The 18,310-nt window shown below is 33.8% G+C and overlaps 1 pseudogene; it reads right to left on the bottom strand.

Annotated features, from left to right (window-relative positions):
- Window positions 1–9,137: 9,137 nt before the first annotated feature.
- On the bottom strand, window positions 9,138–9,254 carry LOC145301584 (5S ribosomal RNA; annotated as a pseudogene).
- Window positions 9,255–18,310: the final 9,056 nt, after the last annotated feature.

The raw sequence follows: 18,310 nt of genomic DNA, 5'->3' as shown, positions 1-18,310 counted from the left end.
TTAAGTTTTCTATCTCGTCATGTTTGGAGGAACAAAACATACCGATACTCCTAATAAAGGGCAACATTCTTGTATTAATGTCAATTCCCAAGTTCAACGGACAGATTTCCGAGCTTTATAAATGGCGCCTGAAGTAGGTTGGAATGTGCCGAAACGTTGTACAATCTAGTACTGGCTAGGCTCCTAGTTGCTTAACTTCGGATATCTAATGCGATGATACTAGGAAGTCATTGATAATTACAGTTAGATAATAGTCGAGTGGAAGCGATCATCGATCTATCTAGCTAGCTAGCTAGCTATCTGGTTATATAACTATCTATCTAGCGGAGTAAACAACAGAATTTTTTTGTAATCCTCATCATCATCATCATCATCATCACCATCACCATGCTTCCATACAGTCTTGGCATGTTGAAGCAGGGACCCGACGTGACGTGTGTGGTGTTCTGGTTTGAGTAAGCCGAGTTAAGCTTAGTCGGGTTAGATTCTGGACTTTAAACAAGTAAAATGGGTAAAGAAGGTATCTCCGGAGAGAGGTGACGGTCGCAAATAGCCCTTAGTCAACGATCGTCGGTCACTATTTCTGCTGAGGGGATGCTGAGAGTGAATAAACCATATAAAAACACACATCGTCTTGAGTCAATGTCTTGAAGTGTCTTTGTTACAACTGGTTCCATCTTCATCAAGAACGACTGGCTAATCCCCCAGAAGCGGATAGCAACAGACAAGTATGTCGTCATATATTTGTATATTATATGCTTGACATGATCACATACCCCACCACTAGTCGATAACCGGCCGTTATAATAGACATTAAGGGACTCGAGGATAACAGTCCATTATACTAATAACAACGTGTGTGTATATATATATATATATATATATATATATATATATATATATATATATTGTTTTAACAAAAACCAAGACATCAAAGAATGGATAGTGTATTTGTTGCTATCAACCAATTCAATACGAGGCTGTTGGATGCTGGAGTAAAATTCGGAAGAATATAAGATTATATATATATATATATATATATATATATGTATATATATGTGTGTGTGTGTGCGCGTGTATGTGTATGTGTGTGTGTGTCTTTTTTATTACAGTTTTATCTGTTTGGTTATATAGGTTTGGGATATTGGACCATGTTTACGATCCAACAGCCTCGTCAGATCTTACAGAAATGCGTTCTGTGACGTCTAGCGAGGCTGTTGGATCGTAAACATGGTCCAACGTTCGAAACATATGTAACCAAACAGATAAAACGGCAATAAAAAATAAACACACACACACATATATATATATATATATATATATATATATATATATATATATATATATATATATATATATATATATAGTCTTATTTATATTATTCCGAATTTTACTGGGTTTATATAATTGAAATCTCAGTAATCGTTCATATGCGAATAAGTTTTAAACCAAAAAGAGATAGCAAAAACTGTAAGCTATAAAATTATCATATTTCATAATTGAGCATTTATATATTGTTTTAACAAAAAAAAACAAGACATCAAAGAATCGGTTGGTAGCAACAAATACACTATCCATTCTTTGATGCTTTCTGTAAGGTCTGACGAGGCTGTTGGATCGTAAACATGGTCAAACATTCGAAACATATTTAATCTAACAAATAAAATGGTAATAAAAATAAACCCATGTTTGCTCTGCAATAGTACTGAACACTCTCTTCAGGTTTTTACTAATTACTAGTTTTTTCTAAATATATATATATATATATATATATATATGTATGTATGTATGTATGTGTGTGTGAGTGTGTGTGGTAATTTATAAAAATACATACGGTAACAGGAGGGTACATTTTCATAACTTACTACCTATCTCTACGTATGTATCGATCACTGTTGAAGTAAATACTGAAAAGTTACACATAAAATTATATCTTTGTATAATAAATGTAAAATGTTAAATGTATTATATATATATATATATATATATATATATATATATATGTATATATATATATATATATATATATATATATATATATATATATATATATGACCTGTTAATTAAGAATACATAAAAACGATTAAGATAATAACAGCATTACACTGATATAGTTTCTTTTAAATAAATAGATGGACCAATTTAAATTTAAACTATCAAGCATACACAATGGAAGTATGATTATTAATTTAACTGGATGTTAATGCGTCTCCACTCATTTCAGCATAACCGAATGGTTACCTAACAGATTATATACAAAGAAAAAGACTTGTTTAGAATTAGAAAATAACCATTTTTTCTATGCTATATTATGCTGGCGTTACATTACGTTTCCCCCGATTGTTTTTCAGAACCAGTCACTCATCGGAAGCAAATACCATGACATGATTTAGCAAAGCATGAAAAATACCTGTTTTTCTTGCACAGAATGGTTCACCGTTTTTAGAAGCATCGATGAACTCAAATGGCAAAAATATACATCAAGATACAATCTCCGAGTAAGCTGAGGTTTCCAATATCGACACGGTTCATGTTAAATGTGCTGTGTATGCGGGTGCTTTGATTTCTATCGTAGCTGTCAAGTCATCCACGTACATTTGAAAAACATCAGATAATAAAATATGAAGATTTAGGTTTGTAGGCGAGTACCTTTCATTACGAACAAGTACAAGTAACTATATATATATATATATATATATATATATATATATAGTTATACATATATATATATAGTCATCCACATACAGTACTGTTTTGCTGTTTCACAGCTCATCAGTGCGGATAGACAAACAACTACCTCAAGCCAGGATTAAAACCCGACCGTCTTTACGACAGTCAAGACTCCTAACCACTACGCTATCGTCGGCTGCTGTGTGAGCCATGAGTTTAACGATGTTTTGACATCATCCGAACTACCTATGCTCAATTTGTTTACAAACAGAGCATCGCTTATACGCTAATGGTAAGTCGTGTATCACTTCTCAATATGCTCAACTCAAGATGAGGAGCATTATAAGGTATCTTCAATAATTTTCCAGACGTTTTTTTTTCGTATGAACACTTTTACTGATAGTACAGACATGAAACACTAGTCCCCTTGAAATAATCTCCCTCGGCTGCAATGCACTTGTTGTACCGTTCCAAAAACTTCTGGAACGCCCCATGAAAGTCCTCCTGTGTAAGCTTGTCAATGACCCTCGTCGCAGCCTCTTTCATCTCCTCAATTATCTCATAACGAAGGCCGTTAACATTTCCTTGAGTTTCGAGAATATTCAAGAGTGTCAGGTAGCAATATATTGACTATAGGGGGCGGTGAAAATGTTCATCCTAGCCAAAATAGTCTGTAATAAACATAGCGTTGTAGACTGGTGCATTCGCGAAAATCCTTCATGTTTTCAGTTCCTCTGAATAATTGTGTGTACAGTACTCACACTGACATACAAGCGTGCACTTATTGCCTTTATAGATACACGAAAAGTTCATATATGCAGATGTCCTTACCATCTATAGCAACTCTTAAAAGGCCAACAACGCATAAGTTCTCTCGGAGTCTCTACCCCGACCTTCAACACATGTAAAAATAGGGCAAAAGTTGGCTGGTTAATTTTCCCACATCAAACAACAAGCTGTAATTTTTTCGCCAAAAAAGTTCTTATCCCCCTTTAACCCAAATTGATATGAATGACTCTCCTCTCAAAGAACCCCTCGCTTTGACATGTATGTTGGTCTGACATTAATTCCCTATCTGAAATAGAAGACATTCGTCAAATCTGTTGTCAAGTTCGCCATAAAATTGGTTGCATCATTCTGTCGTTCCAGAAGATATCTCACTCACGACGCAACCGTTTGCGAGTTTAATATGAGCAGTTACAATGTAGGAAGATAACGGATCTGAATGCGTGGTGGTGGATGAGTGAGGTAGATGTTATATTGTTCTCCAACGCAGTTCACAGAAATATCGCGTGATTGAGTGTGATGTATTACTAATGTCTCTATAGGGCTTCTTCACTATGTAAATCAGGTGTTCTTTATATATACTAGCAAAATTATCCGTCGTTGACTGGGTTCAAAAACAGCCTACAGAAAATGGACTCTGATTTATTAAAGTATGACAGGTTATGAAAAGGAAGGGTTGTAAAGAGATAGCTTCGAATTTGGGGGTATCAGAACCAAATCAAAATATAATGAAAGTAAAAATAAAATAGATAGACCCCATAATTTATTATACCATACCTGTACACATTGAAACATTTATCACAATATTCTGTGGATCTATATTAAAAAACCTTGTTAAACTTTGTGACATATTTCCATTCTATGGAGGTCAGGCGCGAACGAACGCCCCATAATTTTATTATACCATATTTCCTCAAGCTGAAACATAATTATCAAAGTATACTTACGCAGATAGATATGAAAAGTCTTTATTAAAGTGTGTGCCTATTTCCATTCTATGGAGGCCGGGCGCGAACGCAGACCAAAAAATGTTATTATATCATCTCTATTTAAGTTAAAACATACTTATTAAAGTATTCTTATGTACATCTATATCAAAAACACTTGTAAACGTTTTTTTTTAATTTTTTATTTCCATACTTTGTGGACCAGGCGCGAACGCTGACCCCACAATTTTAAAGAACCACCGTTCTGCCATATCAAACATACCCATTCCTGTGTCTCGATTCATCTTCTATCATTATATGTAATCAGTTTTTAAAAATAGTAAACCATATAGGAGCCTATTCGTGACCAGACACACATATACACACACAGACATTCAGCTTTATATTATAGAAAGATATATATATATATATATATATATATATATATATATATATAGTCATCCATATACAATACTGTTTCACTGTTTCACAGCTCAACAATGCGGCTAGACAAGCAACTATCTTAAGTCAGGATCGAAACCCGACTGCCTGTATGGCAGCCGAAGCTTCTTACCGTTTTACTTTTTGGTTGCTTCTATTTGCATAGTGAATTTACAATGCTTTGACATTGTCCAAATACCTAAGCTCAATTTGTTTACACAGAAGGCAGACAGAGAAGAAGAGTTCATAAAGGAAAGTGAGGCTAGAAGACACGAGGAATCCCGTAACGACTGTTTGGCTTAATAGGGGAAATTAAAAAATTGTACACGTGGCTCCGCACAAATAGGAGAATAATTTTCTCAGTAAAGAAGGCAAGGGAAAAGAGCCCGACGAAATAAAATTAAATTAAAAGGATGGAGAAATAAAATATAGATACACATTTTATAGTAGAGAGGAGAACAAGCTGAAACACATTATACTCGGAGAGAAGTCACTTAGCGTCTGAGTTCGTAAATCGTGCTAAGGAAAAAACGTATTATTCACGAGATCACCTTAGCGAGTAATGGGAGCCAATTAGAATTAGGACTAAAATCTCACAGAAACAGATTTTATAAAGACTCTTTGTTTAACTAATACAATGTGAAGAATCGAAAAAATGAACAATAATATAAATAAGAGTTAAAAAGCCGAGTAAGACGAGTTGTTGAGAGAAAACGGTGTAAAGGCAGACATGGTCACAATAAATAAAAAATGGCACCGCCAAGAAGACGTTGTGAAACATGAAACAGACGATCACCTAGCGGTACTTTTTCGAAACTCGCAACATGAATTTTTACTCGTATGTACGTTAAGATGTTTGCGCTGAATACATCTCGTATCTTGAATTTCTCTTGACTAGGGAAGTTAGCTAGCATGTAGAATGTCATAGTATATATATATATATATATATATATATATATATATATATATATGTGTGTGTGTGTGTGTGTGTGTGTTTGTGTGTGCGTATGTGTGCGACCATCCATGTATGTATCTACAAATATGCATGTGCGCATGTATGCCTATGCAAAATTATACATGCGCACGTATGCATATTCATACATATAAAAGAAACGTGCTCGTAGCAAGTGTATAGAAAATCAAGTTTTTACCGTAAACAATTACGTTTTCTTTGCTTAAAATCAAGTCAGACTGGTGCCCAAAACGTCATTGGTTGTAGCCAAGAATCGTTAATATCACACCCACCCTATGGCAATGTTACGTGATACGCACAACAGAAAGAAAGAAAAACGGATTTACCATTCCATGCTGGGTCTTACCTGCGGGATAGATATTGTGATTTTGAGATCATCAAAGAAGTTTGTAAAAAGTATTCGCACGATAGTAGGAATTTTTTAAAAATCTTTCTATATTCTTTCCGAGAGAAAAATAGTTTGTCTTCTGAGTAGCTAGATCGCCGATCGAATATTCCGGACCAATATAAATTCCGAATCTATACTTTTATAATAACCAGGAGCCATACTCGTCAATACATTCGATTTCAGCAACAAAAAAAAAAAAAAAAAAAAAAAATGAAGTTGTCTTTTTATAGGCAACAATTCGATTCATGGAAACGTTTAGATGAGTCGTTTTTTTTTTTCTTAATCAGGTTTTGGTTCACAACAACATATTGACATTTTTATTGATACGAAGGTAAATAGATCTCTAATTATAATTTCATTACATGAGTTCGCGTTTTGCCATTTATCCGAAAATTAGAATATTCAAATTTGAAGAGATTTTTTCAATGTACAGGGTGGCCGACTTAAAAATAATTCGATCTCTCTAATCTTTCTCTTATCATTTTTTTTTTCAGATAGAGCGCCAGTCTCTAATGTTTTTCATTATTACTAACTGACACCACAAGACAAAATGTAATTCTTTTTTCAAACAAGATGGCGCTACATACCACATATCTCACATATAACTGACACGAGTTCATAGCATGTTTACGGAAGAAAGAACAATAAGCAAGAAGTTATAGCCACCATGTTCCCCGGATTTGTCATCATTTGTGCTTTTGGGGAACTTTAAAAGAAATGTTTATGCAAATAATCTTTACAATCTAGATCAACTAAAGGAGAACTTTACTAACGCTATCAGGAGAATTACATTACAAGCACTATCTGCAAACGTTGTTAAACTTGCCTGCAAATGCATAGATATCAACTAGGAAAACTTCCAGCATCTTTTATAACACTACAGGTTTATTTTCTATTTGTTTTTTTTTACACAGTGATCACCACTTATCAAGGCCCGGAAGCCACTCAGGGATAAGGGTTATTGCAAGTACATTACGTTAGTGTGGAGATTTGATGAAGTGTTTACTTAAGGGGGCGGTTCATTAGGAATTTGTTAACATTGAACTTGAAGACATCCAAGTTGTAGTCAGGTGGGAAGCAGGCAGACGGAACAGAGTTCCACGGGCGTGCAGTTCTAAGAAAGAAGCTTTGTTCATGGAATCCGCGTTTTGATTTAGGCACAGATATAGAGTGGGGGAAATTTTTCACAGTGGATTAAGCTAGACGGGTGTTTTTCGTGAAAGATTGGCGAGGGGGAACCAGAGATTGGAGTTCAGACGAGCACCTGCCATGGAAATTACGATAAAACAAGGATAGGCTCGCAACGTCTCTTCTGTGGAAGAGAGGTTGCAGGGTAGAGAAAAGGGCATCCCCCACTAAGCCACGAAGTCTATTTTGTACTCTGTCAAGGCAGGATAGGCTGTTTTTAGCAGCTCCTGCCTAGATATGGCAACAGTATTCCATCCTTGGACGTACTTGGCTTTTATATAGATAGAGAATTGCATCAGTAGTGAGATATCTTCTGGAGCGGTAGAAGGATCCCACCATCTTTCCAGCGACCTTGGCAACAGACTTGATGTACGTGTTCCATTTCAGATCAGGAGTAAAGGTCAAACCCAGAAGCTTGTCAAAACACGGGGGCTCACCCATACGAGAGCCATCCATCACAGTTGATGCGAGATGGGGATCAGAGCGTTGATGATGTAAGGATAGCAGTTTGGTTTTGGATGCATTAAAGGTAACCAGCCACATCTTCCCCCACTGAACCACGCGCTCGAGATCAGAGGAGAGAGAATCAGAGAGAACTTTGTCATTTACAGCCTTTGATGTGTTGCCGTAGATGGTCGTGTCATCAGCATAGATGTCAACGAATGATTTAAGTATGTGTTTAGGGAGGTCATTGATGTAGATCAGGAAGAGAGTTGGGCCAAGGATTAACCCATGAGGGACTCCAGCATTTATATTGCAGGCCTCCGATTTTTGTCCATCTACCACTACTCTTATGAGCCTATCGGAGAGAAATGATTTAATGATAGAGAAAACATTTCCAGTTATACCGTAGCTGAAAATCTTGTGAAGTAGACCCTTATGCCATACCTTGTCGAAGGCATTTGATATGTCAAGAGCAATTGCCCTAGAAAGGAAGTCTTTGTCAAGAGATTCACTAATCCTGTGGGATATAACCGTCAGCACATCTGCGGTAGATCTTGCAGAGCGGAACCCATATTGTGTGTCACTAAGAAGGTTATTCCTGCTGAGGTGGTTGACTATTTCTATATTTAATATGGATTACAGCAACTTACTCATAACACGCAGGAGACTTATTGGTCTGTACTGAGAGGGAGATGACTTATCACCTGAATTCTTAAATACAGGGCAAACTGATGAGGTCTTCCAGGGAGTCGGAAAGCACTTCTCCTTAAGGCAGCGCTTAAACAGTTTCGTAAGTATGGGAGCAAGTTCTGGTTGAAGCTTTTTTAACACTATAATTGGGATGCCATCAGGGCCAGTTGCTTTACTGGAATCTAGGTTCTTGATTAGCTTGGCGACCTCATGCACGGATATTTGTATGTTACCTAGCTTGTTCTGTGTTATAGGAGGAAATATGGGGAGTTGATGGCCTTCGTCTCATAGGGTAGAAATAATGCTACAGGTAATTAAACAATAAAATAATGTTCCCCTTCTCTACTACGTGTTTGGGCTACTTTTAGGGCCCCCTGTATATAATTTCCCCTACTACTCTCATATGGATGCTTAATATTTAGCAATGCGTTTACGTAGCAATATACATACATAAAGGGCCCCCACAGTCTTTGACAGACTATGGTTACCCACGAAGGGGTGCCTGCTCGTGAAAGTCTTATTGGCAGGAGGTGCGCAATCTCCAACTGCACCTCTCCTAAGTCAACATTATTAAATACCAGTGTCAAGTGAAGTATACAAAGAACAAACAAATGCCGAGATAAGCGGAGAGCACATACAACGTCTAGAATTCCCAAATGGTCACCCGTCTGGTACTAACCAGGTTCGCCGTTGCTTAACTTCGGTGATCGAACGAGAACCGATGTGTCAACGTGATTATGCCGTATGTGTGCCGTTTTTTGTTTGTAGATAACTAAGCAGCTTGAGCGTTGTAAAAGCGGGGGTCGAATGTTTTTTTAAGTAGACATTTGTTGAGGTCGTTTGAGAGGACCGATCTCATGGGTAGAACTGCAGAATATCAACGCGATTGTTGTAGGTTCAATGCACTGTATGTGGATTATATATATATATATATATATATATATATATATATATACAATATATATATAGTTTGTTTATTATATAAATATATATATATATATATAGTTTGTTTATTATACAAATATTATTTATTGCATATGTGCATAAATGTTTGAGTGGAATACTAATTCAAGGATAGCACTCTATCAAACAAAATAAGAATCGTTATTAAAACGGAAGTAAGAATTACAATAGTTCTTATAAGGTATTGTTGTGTGGTTTTCATTCTGGAAGAATCTGGGTGTATACTATGTGATCAGTAGAGATTTTTGAGGGAGGAGTGCTGAGAGAATGGTGTAAGGATTAGAAAGGAGGGACGTGTGATTTTGCGTGGTTAAGCTGTCGGGGTGCGGGCGTGTTAGAGTCTTTTAACTTGGCAGTTGCTTATTGGTCTTAGTTTTGGCTTTGATCTGAAGTTATATTATACTCTTATCGTCGCTACTTGCCTATCTTAGATTTATACGGATTTTTTCTTGTCCTGTGGCGACTTCATTTTCCTATTGACAAGTTTATTCATTTATTCGTGTTTTATTTTTTATTTTATTTATTTGTTTGTTTATGTTATTACTATTCATCGTTTTGTGTCTGTTCATTGACTTCTAGTTTCTACATTCTTTCTTTCTTTAATTATTAGTGAATTTATAAGATATATGCCCACATGGTCTAATTGACATTTAGTTGAACAGCTATATGTGCTTATTTATATGATATAATTAAAGGTGGTATACCGGTTTTTATATTTTCTGCTCTACCGCGATGTTTGAGGTAATAATCGTGGCAAACATTTTTACACTTATATATAAACTTAATTTCGATGGCTATCATTATTTCCTGCATTAAAAAAAAAAACACCTGTAACGAATGAGACCGTTCACAGACTATCAAAAAGAGTGCAACTCTGTCTTCAGAAAGTCGCGTGAAGCTTCATCGACGTCTAACTATTGGGATGAGCGTCACTGGTTTTCGAGAAGAACCCACTTTTAATCGCAAATCACAACCTGGGTTGAGACACAGATCATTCTTGTCGCGTAAAAGAAGGGAGGATAACACTTCATAACGCCGTTTATTTTGATTTTCTTTCAATTCGTAGGGCACCCATTTATCAAGTTTTTTTTTGTCTTTCTAATCTCTCTCAAATGGTTGAAAATCATAATATAGATTACGTCTAATTAAGAAGCAAGTTCTCGAACAGTTGTGTGTGGATTGGATGCGACTAAAGCTCTTAATGGATCGTTGTTAACATCCGATGGCCGACAACTACTTCATCATCTCCAACACTCTCGTAGCAACTATGGAAATTCTTGAACCACTATTGTGCTGTGCGTTCAATAGTGGTCCAGGAGCCAAAACCTTTGTTGATATATAGCTGTTTCGGCAGCTATTCGACGTAGATTGAATTGAAATAAGAAAATTGAGTGAATTCACGTTTTTCTATCTTGTATTGAACGTTATGAAAAAAATGCACATGATTGTTTTGAAACGATTGGAATTTAAACGATAAGATAGAGGAAAAAATTCTCTTAAAATGATATATAAAGTAAAGGTATTATAACGAACATTAATTTGAAAATGCATCATTCGAAATAAAAAAATTTAAATTCCTCAAAATCTTTCTTGCCAACCTTATATCAAGATTCAGTTTAAGAAAGATGTTGAACTTGACTAGCAGATAAAGACAAACTGCTGAGACAGGTGCTAAAGGACGCGCCTACCTATGAACGTTGCAGAACAATTCATTAATTCTGCCCCAAAACGTATTTTCCCGTCATTTTCAACGGGCTTTCCCCTACCACGTTGTAAACGCCCATTGTTGTAGCCAGGATAGGGTTTGAAGAGGTACGTGCTTTATGGGGAAGAAAGCTTAGAAAGTCCCAACCACATAAGGGCGAAGGAGGAAGCATGTGTTGGTGTTGCAACGCGAAATCGTTCGTTGTTCGTTGAAGCTAATTTATTTTATGAGAATTTAAAACATTTACAGTTTTTTTCTATTTCATTTTATTCAGCGCAATTGTTTGTTTATTGCTATTCTTGCGTGTAAGGACGTTAACATAATTACGAATCCATTTTATAATTACAAACCAGTTAAAAAATTATAGCCATTTTAGTGATTCGTATTAGAAAGAAGGGAATTAAAAAAAAATCACCGATCATTCTTGCGAAACATTTAACCAGCAAGAGCAATTTGGGCTTTTCTTTAAATTTATGTATTATTGATTTTTTGATTCCAGCTTGCAGTTTATCAATCTATTTAACTATATCAATAAACCTGTTCTCTGTCTCTTTCCCGCTATCTATTTCTCTCAGTATATATATATATATATATATATATATATATATATATATGTGTACATGTGTCGGCGTGTATGCATCACACACACATGCACACGCATACACGCGCGCACACACACACGCACACACACACGCACAAACACACATATATATATGTATAATTTCTCTTTGTCCGCTTTTTCTAAAAACTACTTGATTCATCTGGCTAAAATTTCATACCATATGTTATAATGTGGAGTAGCGAACGAAGTACTCTGAGATCCGTTCAGCAAACAGTTCAAGAATTCATGGAATTATTGTATTACTATGTAAATAAAACCAATGAGCAAAAGTATTACCAAAGTAATCTTTTTATTTAGCATAAATCACTCATTCTAATTTAGCACAAAACATTTTAACATCTAATAACAACAAGATTTAATCAGCCCAAAAATCCCTTTCCCAATTAAACGCAAACTAACTGTAATTGTAATAACAAACATCCTTGCCCACTCAATAATGATTGCATCCATAAAGATGTTATATATTCATGCACAATTACAGAGCTCCCACGCAATCCTCCCATAACATACACTAATATTTTGTCTTCAAATTATCCCGCTTCCCATCCTCCATTTGATAGAGTTACTAATCCAATATACCACTTGAGCAGCCCCTCCATCTACAAACATACAACTAGCAATAATAATAATACTAAGAAGAAGAAGAAGAAGAAGAAGAAGAAGAAGAAGAAGAAGAAAAAGAAAAAAAAGAAGAAGAAACAGAATAATAATAAGAAGAATATTTCTCCTAACAGTCATCCGGACACTAGCAACACTCATTATCCCCTCCAAAACAGTCCTCGTACAATCATTGTCCCTCCCTGTGTTCAACACAATAAACAAAATTCAAACTATTTCCCTAATATAACTCAGAAAATTAATATTAATTATAGACCTCGAGCCTTTAATACAGTACATAAATATATCGGCGCTACTTCGACATAATTAAGAAAAGAATATCAAACCACATTTCCTCTTTTAACAACCAAAATTCTAATAATAATCAAGGAACTTCTCTAACCACTTTAATTAAAAAACTTAATTCTAACAAGACACCCTTCTCAATCAAGTGGACTATCCTAAAAATGGTTAAGTCTATAATCACTTCCCGTCAAAGTAGCAATATAATAAACTCTTAAAACGAGCTGCTCTCTTTCTGCTAACATAAGTCCAAATTTAATTATGGTAAATTTGAAATTACATAGCTATTAATTTAACCTTTCAGATATATCTATCTATATCTATCTTCTATCTATCTATACTCCTATAAATTCGTTTCTCTTTTGTGTGTATTGATATTCATATTAAAAACCCTCCTTTCTGTTTATTTAACAAGAAAATACAATGTTCTTATATATGGGTCGTAGAATTGCATTCACTAGCAAAAGATCTAGCTAATTTGCATATTCTTTTAAACATTAATTTTAATTAATTCCCTGTTAGTTTTATTCGGTTTTCTTATTGGATGATTATCTTTAGTCAACTATTACGTGTAATTATATTCATGCAGATATTCTAAATGATTTATACTTGCACAATATTTGCGTAAAAAGTGTGCAGTAAACACAAAATTATTTCCATATATATTTATCTATACGTGTATATTTTTGTTTTTTCTATCTATTTATCTATCTACCTATCTATCTATATATATATATATAAATATATATATATAAATATATATATATATAAATATATATATATATATATATAATTAACGTGTGTGTGTCTGTGTGTGTCTGTGTGCCTTTCCCTACGCAATAACTCTCTCAATTTTTAGTCTACAGACTTGAGATTTGATATACAGGGTACTGAAATTTGCGAAAATCGATGTGATCAGTTTTGGGCCAGACATCTGGCGATTAAGGGGTCAAAGTTCAACGATTTGACCTTTGAGAACTCTACCAAACTCCTCCTACAATTTTGGGTCTACACACTTGAAATTTTAGATATAGGTTTCGTGGATCTAACTTAATAAATTGATTTGAACCCAAAACAATAAATTTTAAGAGGTCATAATGCGGGTCAAAGTTAAAAATAAAATTGACCTCTGCAGTCTCTCCCAAATTACTCAGACAATTTCTGGTCTAAATATTTGAAATTTTACATAAAGGCTATTCAGAGATACGGCAAGCTTTTTCATCAGTTTTGGTCGAAATTTGTAGTTACCAATATTTAAATGTATGTATGTATGTATGTATGTCTGTTTGCATGTCTGTCTTCAACTTTCAATAGAGGCGACGGATTTTACCAAGATCAGTATCGTTTAAAAGTTCGACCTTTCATACGACAAATATCGAAAAATTGGCTAAAAACATTCATATCTTCCCCTTCAACTAGGCACTTTTCTACAGGGGGGGATCACTTTTTTCGCCGATATTTTTTAAAGTTATTCTCTCCTTTAGATTGTCTAGCTCTATTTTTAAAAAAATGTCGCTTCCGGTTTGGCGGTGGGCGTAACAACATAAACGTTAGGTTTTACCTGGTTCTTTTCCTTCTTTGCGGCATGGGTTCGAGCCTGCTTTTTTTTTTTTTTGCTCAACATACACATCCAAACACCCGGGTAACGCTGGACTGAAATACTAGTATATATATATATATATATATATATATATATATATATATATATATATATATATATATATATATATATATAGCTTTTACATCTGGTTGAGATTACTTTATAAATATTCATTCTTTAATATTTATAATACACTTTTGTTTTATCATTTTGGATCATTTTGGTAAATTTAACTGTAATTGTAATTCTTATATATATATATATATATATATATATATATATATATATATATATATATATATATATATATAACGTTATCGTTTGTTCTACATACTTTCTTAATATTTTATAACTTTACAATTTTTTTCTTGTAATTCTTTATTTCTTCTTTGTATGGCCGGTTTTTCCTCTGCAATTTCCGTTGCAGTGTTTAAATATTCCTATCTATCAAATGTATAAATGTACCTACACATTTATATTCTGCGTGTGTATTTACTTATATTTCACTATATGCACTTAATTGCATATTTACTTGCTTTATGCTTAATTTGCAGATACCGGCCACCCTCTTCCCTTAATTTTTTTTACTCTTTATGTCTTTATTTTTTTATTTATCTATTTATTTATATGCATGTATGTGTGTGTGAATGTTATGTGTACGTATGCGTAACTGTATGTATTCATATATATGTGCATGCTTGTTTATCTTTCTTATCATTTCATTTGGTGTCCTTTAGTAACTCCTGCTGATAATTCAATTCTTAAGGAATAACTTGTACATTTCAGGTGACACCTTTTTTTGCTTACAATTTTATGCGCTTTCTAACGTCATCTTGTCTGGGTCAGTTTTATATTTGCTTTCCTTTTTAAAATTAATTCAACCACAATTCTATTTTTTTATTCTTCACTCATTTTTCTTATTTATTCGTTTTTCTTAATTTAGCCTTCCCTTGTCAGTCCAGTTTAAATTTTCTTCCATTTTTTGCGTACATCTTATTTTTCTTTTAATAATATTATTGGAATTCATTACCTTTCCTTGTACCTATTTGTGAATTATTCCACGGATTTCTGCCTCTTTGATTACTTTGGACCATCTTCCAATTACGCGATTCCCTTGAATTTTACTTGTGCGAATGGAAAGGTAACCAATTTTCTTGGATTTTGGGATTTTTTCGTCATTGGATACTTTACGCTTCACCAAACTATCCAATGACGAAAAAATCGCGTGAAATCATTGTTTTCTTCAACCTATTCCCTCGGTTTCACTTTTTGTTATCAAGTAAGATCTAAATAGTTTTTTAAAGCAAAATCTGATCCCGCATTTTGCTAAATCCTACCCCCTGATGAGAAGGAAAGTATTTCTTCCAAACTCCATGGATTAAGGACTATCCACTTATTTAGGGTTTCCTTTTAAAAATTTAATATGTTTTTAACTCTTTTTCAAAGTATTTTTAACATGTTTTATTAACTATTTGTTCTTATATATATATATATATATATATATATATATTTATATATATATATATATTTATATATATATATGTGCGTGTGTGTGTGTGTGTGTGTGTGTGTGTATGTGTGTGATTCATTCCGGATTAAGCTTTTGTATAAGCTATATCGCCTGAAGAAGCCTCTAGTTATTAGGTTATCGAAACATAATCATGAATGTGTAGTGGCATATTAATGCCTATGGAAAACAAATAAAAATTACATACATACATATATATATATATATATATATATATATATATATATATATATATATATATATATATATACGGCAGGAGGTTGAGTCACGGCCACCGATATATAGAAGGCCTGTTAACTGAAAAATGCCTGCAAACAATGTTGGTAAGATTTGTCGAACTGTTACTGTCGATACTATATGAGGGCATTTTTTAAAAGAGAATTAAAACTTGTTAACAAATAAAAGAAATACACCCAAATCGATAATTACTGAAGATGAACTTTATTCAATATATAATATAAATATTATCTATGTAAAATTACCTATATATAAGCAATATACAATCTAATACTGATAAAACTGAATTATGAATTTAGGGAACAAACAAATAAAGAAACATAAAACACAAACAATTCTTGGCCTTCGGGACGAGATCACAGTGTATTAGTATCTGATCTGATGCTACAATTCACTTTTTCTGTTTTCAGCCATCGGAGGAGAAATCCTTCATGACTAGGACAATTGTTATTTTTGTTCCTATCCAGAATGCCAGTTATTGAGGAGCTGGATTTCCCCACAAGATTATACATTTAATTATTTAAATAACTATTACTTTTTATACATAAATTACATTTAAAGTTTGGGTTTTCTGTTCTTCTATGTTTATTTTTTCTCATGTTTTTCATCAAAATATATAGAATATTTTCATCAGTTACATGGTAAGGAATCCTATACTCCGCTATAGTCTTCATTTTCATGCCAGTGCAGAATACATGGATACTGAAATGAAGTTCACATAACTACTAAAATACAATCATGCCATAATGTGAACATTGGTTAAAAACTAAGAAAATATAGTAAACATCTACGACATTAAATCAAGGTATTTTGGTGAATTTGGGAGTGGACATTATTATTATTATTATTATTATTATTATTATTATTATTATTATTATTATTATTATTTCACTCACTAGGAGTTGTCGTACAGACCATCATCAGTGATCGCTCACTGGCAATAACCGAGGGTATTCGCTGGAGACCGTGTGACAACAAGTCTCCCCAGATTTCCAATGTTCTCCACCTCTTGACCACTCGTGCAGATGATTGCACGCAACGGCCGTTTTCCCTTGATTTCTCGTTGGCATCGATCATTGGTTTTCCAGCGGTTTGGGTCGCAAAATATCTCCCCAAGTTACCAGATTCAAACTGCACACTTCCAGTGGAGGCCTGGTTTGTTCTCTCCCACATCCGACTTTCCATCCTCTCGGACCCTTCACAACTAGTTGTGTGGCGCCAGTCGATGTCATCAACAGTTGTTTTTTCGGACTTCACGGGAAACGTGGGCCCTTTGTAAACGGGTTTTAATTTATTGGCTGCTTTCAATTTTTTTTCAATTTCTTCGTATATATCTCGTGCACTTGTTTTTATAATCGAGCATATATTTTATTTTTGGAATTTAAAAAAAATTCTGTAATTGAATTTGATTCATACTTTTATTTCGTGGTTGTTTTTGTTTTAATTTATTTTTATTATATTATATGTTCCACACTAATATTTTTATTTTTTTGTTGCCTTTATTCAATTAATGCTTTTGGCCTTTTTTGCCTCAAATAGAATCTCCAAAAAAGTTTCCGTGGTTAAAAGTACCAATGAAACCTTTTGCGTATGGACTTTTTAAGGAGCAATCATTACATTAAAACACATTTACGTAGGACCCACATTTCTAGTGAAGTACCTTTTTTAGTTTTGTTGTTGTTGTAATAATAATAATAATAATAATAATAATAATAATAATAATAATAATAATAATAACGAGCGGGACCTGTGGAAACTCCACAGTGGACTCTTTCATGTGTAATATATTGATGCTGGCATTTTGTGAATGGAGACACCCTGATATTATTGTAGTTCTTTTTTTTTTAACTGCAAAACTATATACCTTAGCTAGCATGGACGCCCGGCATAGCCTGGTCGTAAAATATACTTACATATGATAGTTTAATTCATGCAGATATCGTATATATTACTATAAGAGTCAATTTTCGATCTCTTCTTATATATTATGAAGTTGTGATTTCAAAAATAAAAAATATATATACATATGGCTTGGGTGTATCAGCTTGAATCAAAACCGAAACCCAAACTTATGATGAAAAAAAATGTATTTATATATAACTTGAGTTGCTTCAGCTATAATCAGAACCGAAATGAAAACTTATGAAGAGTTCTTTGTAAAATTATTTATTACAAGAAATGAAAAGGCATAACAATTAAACGACAGACACTTGAAAGAAAAAAAAATAAATAAATGTGACACACAAAAT

This window comes from Euprymna scolopes, chromosome 18 (assembly GCF_053919585.1).
Source record: "Euprymna scolopes isolate OS-2025 chromosome 18, ASM5391958v1, whole genome shotgun sequence".
Classification (NCBI taxonomy): domain Eukaryota; kingdom Metazoa; phylum Mollusca; class Cephalopoda; order Sepiida; family Sepiolidae; genus Euprymna; species Euprymna scolopes.
This window is presented reverse-complemented; position numbering and strand designations above follow the sequence as displayed.